The 14696-nt window shown below is 49.2% G+C and overlaps 1 protein-coding gene across 12 annotated transcripts in view; it reads left to right on the forward strand.

The window, feature by feature from the left end:
* Window positions 1–335: 335 nt before the first annotated feature.
* Window positions 336–14696, forward strand: part of SMARCA4 (SWI/SNF related, matrix associated, actin dependent regulator of chromatin, subfamily a, member 4) — an 87067-nt gene continuing 72706 nt past the window's right edge. For 9 of the 12 annotated variants that reach the window (XM_029215967.1, XM_029215969.1, XM_029215964.1 and 6 more), the window contains exon 1: window positions 336–599. The gene's annotated coding sequence lies outside the window, so the exon portion shown is untranslated. The remainder of the gene's footprint in view (window positions 600–14696) is intronic. The other 3 variants (XM_029215975.1, XM_029215965.1, XM_029215973.1) reach the window with 2 other exon arrangements.

Consider the following 14696-nt stretch of genomic DNA (forward strand, 5'->3'; position numbering starts at 1 on the left):
CCTGCCTTCACGCACGACCTTGGGGCCTCACTTACGAGTTTCAGGGTCCCTCGGCCACCCCTTCTCCTCAGACCTCGCTGCCACCCCATCCCCCAACCTCCCCCAGCCACCTCCACCTCCACAATCGCCGCAGTGCCACCCGCTCTGCGCATGCCCGGCGGCGTGGAGACGCGCGGCGTGCGGAGGACGAAGACCCCCGCGCGCAGGCGCAGGACCGTCCCGCACAGCGTGGGGAGGTGCGTCAGGCGCGCTAGGTCTCTCTGGCCCCACCCACCTTCCCCAACCCACCCTGGGCGGGCGCGCACGCGCGCTAGGAGCGGAAGGGTGGGCGGGCACGCGCAAGAGGCCGGGCCGGCGACGGAAGCGGGAGAGGCTGTCTGTGGTGGGGGGAGGGGAGGTGACGCGTGCGCGTGCAGCGGGAGCGCGGGCGGCGTGGGGGGGCGGCTGAGGCGGGCGCGCGCGCTAGGCTTACCCTCGCTCGGCGGCAGCGGCGGCGCCTTCTTTGTTTCGTGAGGAGAGACGAGACGCTCATTCTGCCCCCGGCCCCGCGCGGAGGGGTGGGGGCGGCGCCGGGAAGGCGACGGCGCCGTCGACTCCCGGTAAGGAACGCGGGTCTCGGAGTGAGCGCGGCGCGGGACTTGGGAGGACGGTTTGAATGAAGCCAGGGCGCTGAGGGTGGAGGGGGCCGCTGGCGCCCGGATTGGGGCCGGGGTACGGCGGCGCCCGAGGGTCAAGAAGCCTGGCCGGCACCGCGCGCGCGGTGAAGGCCACAGTGCAGCGAGGCCGCGGCGGCTATAGTATCCGCGGGCCGGTTGGGTGGGGGCCCGGGCCAAGTGGAGGCCGCGCGCCCTCTGCGCGCGTTCTCGCCAGGGTCGCAGGACAAAGCTCGCAGCCCCGTCGGCGGGCCAGGGGCCCGGCCCCCATCGGGGCTCCAACAATAGCCAGGCGTCCTGGCTTTTCTGGCTACGTGTAACGGGCCCGACTCGAATGTTGCTTTTTGGCGAGGCTGCGGTCGGAGCTCAGTAGGAAAAAGCCCAGGTGTGTCCAGCGTCGCCTGGACACGAACATTAGCAGCCCCCTTGGGTTAGCCGACCTAAAATTTTATTATAAAAAATCACGTCATTTTAGATTTTCAAAGAAAGGTAAATAACTCTCCTAAACCCTCGCAAGTAGTGACTTAAGAATGTTTGCCCTGAAGCGGGGGTCGGCAGCAAGTGGGAAAGGACTGGGGAAACTGCCGTTGAAAGCATTGTTTTAGTTTTGCATCCTTTTCCCTTCCTCTCAATTGATTTTCCAGATTAAGGCTTTTATTTAAAGCGTGGATCTTTCGGGAGAGAGTGTTTTGTGCCGGTCTTGAAGACACTAGTCTTGATTTTTCCCCCCGCCCAGTGAATCCTTGGGGAAAGTAGGGAATAAGCGTGAGAGCCACTTCCGAGGAATTTGAAACAAGTTTTCACTTTTAATTGACAGACCGGATTCGAGTTTGATTCCTGGCGTTGCTGGTCACTTAGCTGTGTGACGTGAGGCAAATAGCTTAATCTCTCTGAACGTCTTAGTGTCCTCGTATGTGAAATGGGAATAATGCCACAAGTGGAGTTGGTGAAGGCCTGTAAAATGGTTCTTGGCTAGAGGGAGGCACTGTTATTGTTGTTCAGTACAATCTCTTCCTTTATTATTCAATATTTGTTGAGTCCCTACTGGATGTTCGATGGTTGGAGGTTGGATGCCCTGAGGAGCCTCTCCAGTCCTGTAGGGGAACAGGTGGTAAATGTGGGAACAACTCCCCTTGGCCTATCATGTGTGAGGAACACAGTGGATGGATGCACAGGGGAGTGAGTGATGGGAACCGGAGATCAGGGAGGCTGCGTGGAAGAGGGGGCCTTTACTCAGGATCAGGGAGGACGTCCAGGCTGTATTTGACCACCCGGGACCAGTCATCGCTCCCCTTTGCTATACTTGCGCATCACCCTGAACCTTTCTTGTGTAGCAGTTACCCCAGTTTGTAATTATACATCTCTTTTTCTCCAAGGGCCATCAGAGCCCTCAGCTGTGTCTACCTGATCTCCTGCAGTGTACCCCGGGCCCAGCACGTAGTAGGCCCTCAGTGAACCTTTGTGGATGAATGAGGAGGGTATGCGGGAGGAGTGAGTGAACATGTGTGTGAACTGCTTGGCACACGACTGAAGGGGGATTGTAGGCAATAAATGTTAGTTGCTGTTGCTGGTCTGTTTTTGTTTTTGTTTTTAAACTTTCCAGGCCATTGTTTTCCAAACCTCATTACCCCAACAATGAGGGTGTGTGTGGGGCGGTGGTTAATATGAGGTGGTGGTTTGGAGTGCTAGTTCTGGAATTAGACCTCCTGGATTCACAGCCAGCTCTAAATCCTAGTTTGACCTCAAGCAAGACACTTACCAGTAGGTCCCCCCACTTGTGAAACAGGTATGACAGTGGTACCACCTCTAAGAATTGTTGTGAGGGTTGAAAAGGTAGTATGGGAAGTGACTTAACACACTGCAGAGCCTGGCATGTAATGAGCCCTCAATTTATTGGAGTTAATATTGTTTATATATGTATGTATTTGTAAATTAACTGTTTAAAAAACTGAAAACATAAGTTAGAGTCATTCTGTATCCCAGAAATCCCAGGTTTGATGTGCTGGTTATATATATTTTTATAATTTTTTTTAAAATCAATGCATACGCAATTATGAAAATAATAAACGTTCTTCTGCATGCCACTTAAAATCATTTTGTGTCCAGCACTTCAGGAGATGTTGATCTTGCAGGTTTTTGAGCTGGGGGTGGTGGTGGGATGACCTCATCAGAGCTTCTGTGTAGGGTAGTGCAGTGCAGTGCAGTGGTCTCCAAACTTCCTGTCAGTGAAAAGCACCCCAACATAAACACGTATTTATTTATATACCTTTGCTACTCCTTGTGGACCCTCAAAACATTGGGAGGTAATCCTAGACCAGCTTCAGGTCCTAGCTGTTTATCAGATGTGGGGGAGTGGGAAGGATTAGTTGTGTTAGGTGAATAGCCCATGAGAACATTCTGCAGGTGAAGAAACTGAGGTCCAGGGATATTTCACCAGGAGTTCTCGGGTCGAACATCCAAGTCTGACTCCTGACTTGGCCATTTTCCCTCTTGGTGCCTCAAGGCGATGGGGGTGACAGTGCCTGGCACCTTGTAAGTCCTCAGACATGACAGCAGATTTTGGCCTGGGCTATCAGAGCTACCATGGCACAGAGGGCGTTCACATTCACCAGAGACAGAGCACAACGTGAATGGCGCCCCCTGCAGTTGTGCAAGAAGTAGCCCAGCCACGCATTCCCCGTTCGTATAGTGAACAAGCGTGCATTGAGTGCCTGCCATGAGCCGGGCACAGCTTGGGGCTGGGGGTTCAGCTGGGAACAGGCAGACAAGGACCTTGTTCTCCTCCGCTCCTACCTGTCTCCTTATTTGCAAAGGGGGACAGTAATAGTACCGAACTTGTAGGATTGGTGCAAGGACTAAACAACAACAAAATGACAGATGACAAACGTTAAGTGCTTAGGACAATGCCTGACACACAAGACTAAACAGTTTGTAGCCGTTGTCATATATTATGATCTCTACAACATCCTAGCAGGTTGAGATACAGAACAGATTTTTGCCCCATTTTAATAGTTCTGTATGTTTTCAAAGTGGTAGCAAAGAAATCAGCTCCTTCATTTTGTCCTTAATAATTTAAAAATTGTGTGCTTAAAAAAAAAATTGTGTGCTTTGAAGTTTCACCATACAGCATTGGAAAGAGGGAAGTGTGTCTGGTGGCATGGGTTTTAAAAAATATCAAGTGTTTGTTTTGCATTTCATATATCTCCTCATAACTTGTAACGTTGATTGGAACACTGAAGAGAGGTTTTTTTTGTTTTGTTTTGTTTTGTTTTTTGTTTTTTGCGATATGCGGGCCTCTCACTGTTGTGGCCTCTCCCGTTGCGGAGCACAGGCTCCAGAGCGCAGGCTCAGCGGCCATGGCTCACGGGCCCAGCCGCTCCGCGGCACGTGGGATCTTCCCAAACCGGGGCACAAACCCGTGTCCCCTGCATCGGCAGGTGGACTCTCAACCACTGCGCCACCAGGGAAGCCCGAGAGAGGTTTTTTTAAAAATTAAAATCAAAAGAATACGCAAAACCTACTATAAAATGGAAGTAACAGCGGCGGGAATATTGGAGGGAGATGTCCGAGGGTGACTATATCAGAACTGAGTTGCTGTTGCTATCACCTTCCAGATGTCATCCCTAAGAAATATTAAGCTCATTGATATGGTCGGTGATATCTTGGAGTTTTCAGTTAGCTGCATGCAAATTTTTCAGGATATGGATTTGATGGGGCATGAGAAATTTGGCCTCCACTCATCTTCCTGTGTGGGAAAGGACCTTGCGGGAGGCACCAGGTGTAGCTGGGTCTCTTGGGAGATCATATTTCACAGGGCAGAGGGAAGGAAAGGGATGCATCCAGTTCCCTCAGGGAAGGGGCTTTCTTTAGAAAACAGGTAGCTGGCCCCTTCCTAGAAACCCAGACTGGTTTCCAGGGCTTCGTTTTGGGATTCTGTTACTTTGCTCAAGGGCCATGTCTTCATTTTTGTGTGTGGACCCTTGTAACTGGGAACAGTCTGAGTTTCGCTCAGTGTGAAGTTTACCACCCGCAGGAGTGTGATAAAGAGAATGGGCTTTCCCAACGACCTATACTGTATAGCACAGAGGACCGTACTCAGTATTTTGTAATAACGTATAAGAGAAAAGAATCCGAAAAAGAATATGTACGCATATTAATGTGCTGTACACGACATTATATATCAACTATACTTCAATAAAATTAAAAAAAAAAAAAAAAAGATGATGGGCTTTAAAATGGCTCCTTGGGGTGGTTTAAGTTCTCCTTTCACTGGCAGGTTGCGCCCTGCTGGTTCAGGAAGCAGGTGGCCGAGTGGCAGTTGCTGCCTCACCTGTTACAGTGAGAGACTTGAGGGGGCAGGGTTTGATGTGCACCACCCCACCTTGCCCCGAAAGTCCCAGTAAAGTGGCACAGTGGGTGTCTCCTTGTCCTGATGGTGACGCTGAAGCACAGGGGGCTCCTCGATGTGCCCTGGGAGCTGCTTCTGGCCCTGATGACCGCAGAGCACACATCAACCACAGCCTGGACTGCTAGTGCGCTGAGCGCCCTCGTCGGCCTCCTCGGAACACCCCCTGGAGGCTCCTGCCTTTGGAGTGCTTCTCTTTGCTGCACTTTGTGCTCTTCCAGACTCTCCTCCTCCTCCTCCATCTTCTGATTCTCAGCCTGAATCAGTTACTCAGGCATTAGAGTCCGACAGGCTTGAGGTAGGCAGGACTCTATTCCTACGTGATTTTGGGCAAACAACATAACCTCTCTGAGCGTAAAACCCCCTGTTTCTCCCATAGTCCCCAGCTGGCACCTCAGTCGCCAGTAGTGAACCAAGGGGATGCAAGTTGGGGCCGAAATCCAGCCTGGCTGGGCTTTGCTAAAGTAAGCCTGGTTCCAGGGCTGGTCGCCCCCAAGGAAGGGGCACCCTTTATACTTCAAATGGCATGTGCTAGCTGAGGCCCTGCTGTTCACCTTGGTCATCCCTGTCTCCTCTCATTCTCTCACATGCATTCCATCTGCCTGTACAGAAAAGTCTTCTAAAACCATCATCAGACCATGTCACTGCCTTACCCAGAACATTCCAGTAGTTTCCCATTGCACCTAGGGTAGACTCCAACTTCCTTACCACTGCCCTCGAGGCCTGTGATCTGCCCTCTTTGCCCATCTCTGACCTCATCTACTACCACACCCTTCTCGCCTGCTCTCCTTCAGGGTCCCACCCCAGGGCCTTTGCACTTGCTGGTCCCTCCGCCTGTCCATAGCCACTGGCTCCCATTTCACTTCAGGTCTCTGCTCAGATGTGTCCCCATCACTGCCCACCATGATTGGAAACGCACCTCCCATCAGCTTGATTGTTAACCCTGCTGCTTTATTCATAGCACTTCCACCCACTACGTGACACTGTGTCTTATTTATTTGTGTGCTTGTTTCTGTCACTCAGTTGTCCGTCCCACCAGGCAGGGACTTTGTTCTCTGCTACATGGCCAGTGCCTAGAACCCTGTTTAGCGCAGAGTTTGTTCTCCCTAAGTATTTGGGGGTGGCTGGGGCTCTGTCATGAGTGACACTCGGCAGTTATAGGTGCCACGTCTCCCCACCTATTCTTGGCCACACTTGCACTTTGTGCGTCCCTGTCATGGGGGACTTCTCTCCTGCCCTCTCCACAGGTCACGCATCGTGCTCAGTGTTGAATACAGAGCAAGCCCCACAGCAGACCCAGTGGTGGGTCATGATGTCCATCCAGTGGGGCTTGGTCAGGCTTAACAGAGAAAAGGAAGAGAGTCTACCCAAGTTTCACGGGGGGCAGGGTCAGGACAGAACTGTACAACTTCTCTTGGTTACTTGATGCGTGTTTGTGCTGGGTCATATTGGAGTCTGGGTCATGGTAAAAAGAGTTTGGCAAACACCTGTGTAGATAGGCTAGCGTTTGTGTTCTTGAAGTGTAGACAGTTTATCTCCCTGCTGGATTAGAGCTTGAACTCCCCGAGGGCAGAGGGCTGGCCTGGTTGTCTTCATGTCTCCTGCCATGTTATAGATGGGGAGGTACTCTTCAGTCGTTTTCAGATGAATGAAAAACTTAAAAAGTGCAGGGGGGAGGATTCCAATGAATAAAATGATATATAATTCCCAGTGCTAAAAATAGTACTTGGTAGCAATTTGGCATGTCTACCTCTGAGGTAGAACTGAGAAGACATTGTCATTTATCATCGCGACATGGTTTTTCGGTTCTCAAATGCATTCCCTTTTAAATGTAGGGCAAGGTTTTGCTACTTAATTATATTGCAAGGGAAGTGCCACAGAACAGCCAGCTTCCCAGGGTCTCAGGAATAAGCCATTTCCATGAGGTCCTTAAAACCACAGGTGCCCCCCGCCCTGCACGTCCTTGCAGGTTCGAGGACTAGTGCACCCCACACCGTCAGGTCAGGTGTGGAGGGTTTTCTTAGTCGTGGAGTGTGGCGGGGGTGGGGATGGGGGAGGTGGAAATCTCATTTTGTAGTTTAAATGTGACGGATGGGGCTGGCTCTGCTGAAGCCATCCCGCATGGCCACCTTGTACCGTCTGAGCGCCAGGTCATGACTTGACTGCAGTGTCGCTGCTGCTGAAATGTGTCTTCGAACAAATTTCTCCACGCCCCAAAAAACAAAATAGCAGGCATCCTGGGACCAAACTTAAATATAAAACTGGTTTTTAGGCAAGATGGAAAAAAAAAAAAAGCCAACCCATGATCTCAGCAAGCAGATTTCAGAGGGTCCCGATCGCCTGTTGGCAGCCTGTCCTGCCACAGTGGCCGGCCACCACGGTCCTTTTTTATTTCTAAGAGAAACGCTAAGAGTGGTACGAAAGAAAAAACCAGACCTCTGATCCTCAAGCAGGTCTGGTTCCGCATTTGAATGTCGGCATAGTGATTTTGGTGAAGTTGGAAGTAGGTGGAAAATAACACAGTCCCCAGATCCTTTCATCTTCCTCCTTTATTTCCACAAAGGCACTTCCTGGGGCATCTTTTATGGGTGTTTATTTCCCAGGTATTTTTTCTGATCCAGGGCTTTTTTTTTTTCTTTTTCCTTAAAAAGTGTTTTTTAAAAATCTGTTTACAAAAGTAATAGTTAAAACAAACACACAAAGAAAAACTCCAGAAATCTGTGATGTGGAAAGTGTAAGTTCTCCAACAGACACCTCCAGAGAGAGTCGCAGGCAGTTTGGTACATGTTTTCTGGCTTCTGTGCTCGGATTAACGTGCAGAAATTGTTCTTCTTAGCAAAGTGGGATTCGGGCCAAGCACCCCTAACTTTGACAATGCCTTGTTCCCCTGCTTCATTTTGGACCATCCTCTGTGTCCACGTGTACCGTGTCCCGCATTCATTTTTAATGATGCTTTGACTTGTACAGCATGGACTGTGGGCAGTTCTGGTTGTTCGGCAGTTGGGGGGCTTCTCAGAGAAATTGAGGTGAGATGGCTGAGTACCCTTCCAGACACTTTGGCCCCAGGAAGCTGGGAGTCTGTTTTCATCTCACAGCCTCCTGAACTGTCTTTAGTTTTCAGCTTTTTGGTTCTGGCCCTGGAGTATTTATTTTCTGTCACATACCTTCGGGCTACCTGCCCAGAATCCAAGGTTCTGTTCCCTGCTCATGGAGCCCCCAAATACACCTGCCCCTCGGGCCACACACATCTCAATGAGGCTCCCAGACACACACGTGCTAGTGGCTTTGCCATTTTGGCGCCTGCATCCCCTTGTCCTTCGCTTTTCTCGCCTGCTTAGGTTTGGGTTGTCTGTCTGGTTTGAGATAGGTTTCTGTGTTGTGCAAAGTTGCCCCACCTCTTCCATCCCAGACACCAAGTGAGTTGTCAGAGAGGGACTTGTTGCGGGAGTCCAGGCAGCACCAGAAAGCCACCTGAAACCCCCTGAGGCAGCCTTGAGGGTAACCTAGGGGACCCAAGGGCTTTGCTGAAAATGCAAGATCTTTAGTTTCCTGTATGAGGAGGGCAGGGGTGTTTGGTGATGAGGGAAGAAGGGGTTTGGGGAGAGGGGTGTTCCTTGCCCTCAGATCTTACCTCTCTTCTGAAATTCCTGGCTGAACTTGTCTGGCCCCCTCTGGGTAGGAGCACATTGGTATCCCATCCCACACCCTGTCTGGCTCTCAGCAGGGCCAGGCCCAGCCCCACACCTCAGGAAGGGCTGGCTTGATGATGGCTAAGAACAGCTCCTTTGTGCAGTGGGAGCTAAAAAGGCAAGGGAGAGTTTGTAGCCCAAATCCTATTCATTGACTGTCAGGCTGGACTGCGGTCACTTTTGACAGCTGGTGCTCATTTGCACCAAGGCTGTGCTGGCGTTCAGGCAGCTGCTGCTCCTCCAGGTCAGCAGAGCTGCCTTGTGCAACCTCTACTTCCCGAGGAGGGAAGTGAGCCTGTTGTCCTGAGTGCCATGCGTCCGGAGCGCTAATGGCTGATTTCACCAGCAGCGTGGTAGCACTTGCTGCTCGTATGTGCCTGGCGTGTGTTAGGTTGTGTGACACAGCTAGCGACCCCTGAGGGAGGGACTGGTCTCAGCTCCAGTCTGCAGAGAGGAAATAGGCTCAGGGAGTCCGGTGTTGTGCCATTGGCAGGTGGCAGAGTCCACGCTCAGAGTCTGAGGTCTACTATGGCCTTGGGCTTGTGACTGCAGCTCTTCCATTGACCCACTGGGTGGCCTGTGAGCCTCAGGGACCCCTCTGTCTGGTAGTCCTTCCTCGTAGGGTGGTGGGGCAGGCTCAGTGAGGAAATAAATTCCTGTCCTTATTACCAAATGGGACCACTCCTTTCCCTCCCCTCTCTGACTGGATCTTACCTCCCTGCACTTTCTTTGTGACTGGTTAGTCCTCAATAATTGTAAACCACTAGGAGGCGGGAACAAGTCACAATCCCCCTGGACTTTAAAATATTCCTTCCCTTTCTCCATCTCCATGATCTTGAGGTAGTAAAGTGTCACAGTACTTCTGACACCAAACGTGGGTTTTCCACACCAGCCAATTCTGCAAGTTCCTGTGGACACCAACAGGGTGTCCTACAGTTCAATTCAATTCTGACACTAACTACCCAGAGTTGGTGCAGACCTCACAGGTTAAGGGCTCAGTCCCACAAGACTGCCCCCCACTTCAGATGCCAGTCACAAGTAGTGGGTCCCAAGGTTATCCACACTTCTGTCCAACTTGGTTACAAACGTGGATTCCCATGACCCCCTCATAAGGTTTGATAATTTGCTGTAACAACTCACAAAACTCAAGAAGACACTTATGTTTACCAGTTTATAAAGGATACAGATGAACAGCCAGAAGAAGAGATACATAGGGTGAGGTCTGGAAAGGTCCGGAGCACAGGAGCTTCTGTCCCCATGAAGTTGGGGTGCACCACCCTCTTGGCACGTGGATGTGTTCACCAACCCAGAAGCTCTCTGAACGCCATAGTTTAGGGGTTTTATGGTGCTTCATTACGTAACCATGATTGATTAACTCAATCTCCAGCCCCTTTCCCCTCACCGGAGGATGGGGTGGGGTGGGGGTGAAGGTTCTAAGCTTCTAGCCATGGTTTGATCTTTCTGACGACCAGCCCCCATCCTGAAGCCATCCAGGAGCCCACCTAGAGTAGCCTCATTAGAGCAAAAGACACTCCTATCACGGAGGAAATTCTAGGGGATTTTGGAGCTCTGTGTAAGATGCTCTTTATCACCCCTATCACTTAGGAAATTACACAGGTTTTAGGAACTCTGTCAGGAACTGAAGGCAGAGACCAAATATATTATTTCTCATTGTCACAGGTAGACAAAGATTTCTTAAACAGGACCCCAAAACCATTGACCATAAAAGAACAGACTTGATACATTGCACATCATTAAAATTAAGAACTTCTCTTCATCTCTGGGAGACAGTAATAGCAACTACATATCCCCAATAAAATGTTAGTGAAAGCTTAGAGCCTGTACAAAAGTGGATCTCTTGGTGGCCAGTGAGCATATGGAAAGGTGCAACACTATTAGTCACAAGGGAAATGCAAATTAAAACTGGAATAAGGTACGATTATACACTCACCAGAACGGTTACAAATTAAAAAGACTGACAACACCAAGAGTTGATTTAGAGGAACTGGAACGCTCACCCAGCTGCTGCAGGGAGGGCAGTGTATGTGATTGTCATGCTGATTTGGAAAACTGACAGTATCTGCCAAGGTAAAGTTATGCCTCCCTCATGACCAGCAGTTCCCCTCCTGGACACACAAGGAAAACGAGTGCCCACATCCACCAAATGACATTGTTCACAGCAGCTTTCTGTGTGCTAAAACCTGGGAGCACAACATCTGGGAACAGGAGAATTGACAATAGCATCCAACTGCATGGATGCCCCTCCCAGACCTAGCGATGAGCAGAAGTCAACTATATGACCCTCTTTTCTTTCTTTTTCCTTTTTTTTTTTTTTTTTTGGCCATGCTGCACGGCATGTGGGATCTTAGCTCTCTGACCAGGGATCAGACTCGCACCCCCTGCAAAGGAAGTGCAGAGTCCTAACCACTGGACCGCCAGGGGAGTCCTTGACCCTCTTTTCAGATTGAGTTCAGTAACAGGCGAAACTAACCTACAGTGAGAAAGTCAGAACAGGAGTTTCACCGGCAAAGGCCCCTTCTGAAATGTTGGAAGTGCTATGTCTGATCTAGGATTCATCCAGCTGTATACCTACGATCAGGGCACCTAGCTGTATACCTACGATCAGGGCACTTTAGGTATGCCAGAACTCAAGATGCCCCTCCTCAGTACTACACCAAGCACCTGAGAGCCGCTCCCCAGTTCCATTTTTCTGTTCTCTCCACCGCTATGCTGTAGGACTGCCCTCCTGTGTCCACACGTGGCACCAGCACCAGCCCCTGGTCTGGTGGGGCTTTTGATGGAACCCTACCTGCTTTGCCGCTCAGGATGGTTTTACATTGTGTCTGCACTTTTTGAATCTCCTTTACTGTCGTTTCCACGTGTGTCTGAGCTTTCAAGTCCAGAAACGAGTTTGCTGACGGTGGCTCCGAGCAGTTACCTGTTTCATTGCAACCTGACCCTTCAGAGGTGGCAGCTTCTGAAGGAAATGCAATTTAAAAAGGGTTTTGTGAGAGCCCATGCTTCTTGAAGGCGAAGGTTGCCATACTCGGGCATGAAAGTCTTTTTCGCTGCCCTCCTGTGTCTTTGGTGAGCTGCTTTGTGTCGCCGATGACGTTAGTGGTGCTGTGAGAGGAGGCACTTAATTCCTAGAGGGACCTTGGGAAGAGCTGTCTTTCCAGAGGCACATCGGTTCGTCTGTCTTTAGATAGGAGGTGGTGTGGATTTTATTTTGCTGTCAGTTTCAGTTGGCTTGACTTCGAGTGGAGACCTCCAGGTGAGAAAGAAACTATGAGCTGCCAGGTGCCACAGGTTCCTTAAGGAGGTGCAGGACTATTGTCCCTCTTCCCGCCTCAGCAGTGCTCTGTGGACCCGAAGAGAGGGCCTGTGGACACAAAGGGCCCAGAAGGGAGCCCCGAGGAGCCATCGTCCTCAGTCCAGCCACGGCCACATCCATATTCACTCGGCTGCCCACTTGGGAAGTGTGACTGCTGGTGTATCCACCCTGTAGACAAACCCCTGGACCAGAGGTTTCTAACTCTAGAATCAGCATTTTGGCAAACGAGATACAGGGCACAGACCGCTGTCACGTGGCAGGGCAAACAGCATCCTGTTTGTGCGACAGAATGTGTGAATATTCACATGGAGCTGAATCAGGTCAAAAATTTTTTTTTAATTGAGGTATAGTTGATTTACAATATTATATTAGTTTCAGGTGTACGATGTGATTCAAACGTTTTTGTACATTATACTCCATTTAAAGTTATCATAAAATATTGGCTGTATTCCCTATGCTGTACAATATATCCTTGTAGATTATTCATTTTATACATAGTAGTTTGTACCTCCTCATCCTCTACCGCCATTTTGCCCCTCCCTCTCCTGTCTCCCCACTGGTCACCATTAGTTCTCTATATCTGTGAGTCTGTTTCTGTTTTGTTATATTCATTTGTTTTATTTTTAGATTCCATATATAAGTGACAACAGAGTATTTGTCTTTCTCTGACGTATTTGACTAAGCATTATACCCTTCAGGTCCATCCATGTTGCAAATGGCAATATTTCATTCTTTCATTATGGCTGAGTAATATTCTATTGTATATATGTGTGTGTATATATATACATATATACACACACACCACATCTTTATCCATTCATCTGTGGCTGGATACTTAGGTTGCTTCCATATCTTGGCTACTGTAAATAAAACTGCTATGAACATTTGGGTGCATGTGTCTTTTCTGCATATATTCTTGTCTCCTTTGTTGTAGATTAATTGACCATAAATGTGTGGATTTATTTCTGGGCTCTCTATTCTGTTCCATTGATCTGTGTGTCTGTTTCTGTGCCAGTGCCATACTCGTTTGATTACTCTGGCTTTGTAGTATAGTCTGGAGTCAGGGAGCATGATACCTCTAGCCCTGTTCTTCTTTCTCAGGATTGCTTTGGTAATTCAGGGTCTTTTGTGTTTCCCTACAAATTTTAGAATTATTTGTTCTAGTTCTGTAAAAAATGCCGTGGGTATCTTGATAGGAATTGCGCTGAATCTGTAGATTGCCTTGGGTAATTTGGTCATTTTAACAACACTGATTCTTCCAATCCATGAACACCGTGTAACTTTCCATCTGTGTTTCTTCAGTTTCTTTCATCAGAGTTTTAGAATTTTCTGAGTACAGGTCTTTTTGAATCAGGTCAGGTTTTGCTTCCAAATGAATTTGTCTTGAATTTATTTTTTTTTTAAGTTTGATTCTTTTCCTTGAGCGTATTGGGTTTTGGATTTATGTGGAAGGGATTGTGAGCACATGTCAGTTCTCCAGCACTCCTGTTAGGTGTATTTAAGGTCCAGCACTGAGGCTTCTTGAGCTTTGGAGGAGATCAGGGATGCCGGGAGGATGGAGGAGTGTTTTCTCATACGGTCAGGCGTGTTCACCAGCAGGCAGGGGTGACAGCTGCTGGTCCTGGCTCTGCCAAGATTTATGACCCTCTCTGTTCCAGTTATTTAGTCATGAAACTGGACTGAAGAACTTCGGGCTTTTGATCTGTTATCCAGGAAGATATACCTCCACCTTTCAAATGAAGACTTTTTTTTTTTTAATCAAGAGAATTCAAAATGTTCCTGGGGCTTCCCTGGTGGCGCAGTAGTTGAGAGTCCGCCTGCCGATGCAGGGGACACGGGTTCGTGCCCCGGTCCGGGAAGATCCCACGTGCCATGGAGTGGCTGGGCCCGTGAGCCATGGCCTCTGAGCTTGCGTGTCTGGAGCCTGTGCTCGGCAACGGGAGAGGCCACAGCAGTGAGAGGCCCGCGTACCGCAAAAAAAAAAAAAAAATGTTCCTGTACTTTTTCAAGATTTATCCTTAGAATCAGGAGAGCCCAGTAGAGCTTAGGGGCAAAAAGATTCATTCCCCAAACCAAAAAGTCCAGAGAAACAAAAGTAGATTTGTGGCATGCCAACAAGAGGGGGGCTTTTGATAATTAATAAGGACCTACTTTAGAGCACAGGGAACTCTACTCAGTACTCTGTAATGGCCTATATGGGAAAAAAATCTAAAAAACAGTGGGTATATGTATATGTACAACTGATTCACTTTGCTGTACAGCAGCAAGTAACAGGATATTGTAAATCATCTATACTCCAATTTAAAAAAAAAAAAAAAGAGGGGCTTTTAAATAACTCAGGATGCATCAGGACCAGGGAACTTGGTGGAACTGCTATAATTTGTGTCTTGAAGACTGTTAAATGATGAAAAGGGTCATAGGTATGATTCTCTGAAGAGAAATCTGGCCTAGAATGTGCTGAGTAATTCTGTAGAGCGAGTGTCTGTGTATGAAATAGCCTCGAAGGGGAAGTACTCTGGAGTGTGGCCGGGTCCCAGTGGGAGCACCAGTCAGCTGTCCATCCTGAGAGGGCTCCATCGTCACAGCTCTGGGGGTCTCTGGGGAGCTGCAGCCCT

Source organism: Monodon monoceros, unplaced genomic scaffold, assembly GCF_005190385.1.
Source record: "Monodon monoceros isolate NGI ecotype Baffin Bay Population unplaced genomic scaffold, NGI_Narwhal_1 Super_Scaffold_12, whole genome shotgun sequence".
Classification (NCBI taxonomy): domain Eukaryota; kingdom Metazoa; phylum Chordata; class Mammalia; order Artiodactyla; family Monodontidae; genus Monodon; species Monodon monoceros.